A 1,177-nucleotide genomic window follows, 5' to 3' on the forward strand; every position below is an offset into this window, starting at 1 on the left:
TTTATGCTTCGTCTCTAAGCGGCGGCTTGCTCCTCCCTACGGGGAACGGGTATACGCGCACAGCGGCGGCTTACGTTATGGCAGTCATGGATGCCTTACGTTTCCATGAAAAGTGTGTTCCTCCCCTGGTCCACGCTGCTTCGGCAGTCCTGGGTAAGATAGTTAGTTCTAGCTTGCCCTATGTGGAAGAGGACACGTAGACTTACTGTGGTGTGAAGTATAAGGTTCAGTTCTCCCCTGGTCCACGCCGCTTCGGCCGTCCTGGGTAAAATGGATTAATCCAGCTTGCCCTATGTGGAATGAGGACACTTTATGCTTCGTCTCTAAGCGGCGGCTTGCTCCTCCCTACGGGGAACGGGTATACGCGCACAGCGGCGGCTTACGCAAGTTAGTCACCCTCGGCAGTGGATCACTCGGCTCATGGATCGATGAAGACCGCAGCTAACTGCGCGTCATAATGTGAACTGCAGGACACATGAACATTGATAAGTTGAACGCATATTGCACGTCGTGGGAACCTACCATGATGTACAGATGACTGAGCGCTTATATTTGAGAAATGTATCGCATACATTTAACTACGCCGTGACACCCGTCACGAGACGTGCACCATGATGTTAACTAGGGTCGCGACGACCCGCTAGCATTAAAGAACCCGTGGTTTACAATATACTGGCATTGGAATTCGAAGTATTTAGAGCGTCCGTGTTCCCGCGTGAGGCGGAAGTACGAGGAGAAGGCGTGCTTGTGGTGTCTGTGGTGGTGTTTACTGATGTCTAGCTTCAGCTTATTTATTTATTTAAATAGAAGCGAAGATGTCAAAGTAGCGTCGAAGCAGCAGCGGTAGCACAAATGATTCAAGTATGGAAGTTGACCAAAGGAACACAAACAAACTAGCGTATGGGCAATGGAAGGTATCAGTGAGTTAAACCACACGCGGGCTAACAGCCCGTTAACCGAGTCCAACGGTACATATTGGACATTGAAACAAAGTAGTCGCAAGCCAGATGTGACGATAACAACCGCAAGGTACATAAGCCTCAGTTCATGTGTGACAACCCCCTGAATTTAAGCATATTAATAAGGGGAGGAAAAGAAACCAACCGGGATTCCCTGAGTAGCTGCGAGCGAAACGGGAGAAGCTCAGCACGTAGGGGTGGCGGCCAGTCCGTCTATC

The 1,177-nt window shown here is 50.0% G+C and overlaps 2 non-coding genes across 2 annotated transcripts in view; both read left to right on the forward strand.

The window, feature by feature from the left end:
* Positions 1-393: 393 nt before the first annotated feature.
* LOC131292417 (5.8S ribosomal RNA) lies at positions 394-548 on the forward strand. Its single transcript, XR_009190061.1, has one exon. It is a non-coding gene; the product is annotated as a 5.8S ribosomal RNA (ribosomal RNA).
* A 487-nt stretch (positions 549-1,035) lies between these two features.
* Positions 1,036-1,177, forward strand: part of LOC131292414 (large subunit ribosomal RNA) — a 4,091-nt gene continuing 3,949 nt past the window's right edge. The window contains exon 1 of the ribosomal RNA XR_009190059.1: positions 1,036-1,177. This exon is cut by the window's right edge and continues 3,949 nt beyond it. This is a non-coding gene — a ribosomal RNA (large subunit ribosomal RNA).

This window comes from Anopheles ziemanni, assembly GCF_943734765.1.
Source record: "Anopheles ziemanni chromosome X unlocalized genomic scaffold, idAnoZiCoDA_A2_x.2 X_unloc_57, whole genome shotgun sequence".
Taxonomy (NCBI): Eukaryota; Metazoa; Arthropoda; class Insecta; order Diptera; family Culicidae; genus Anopheles; species Anopheles ziemanni.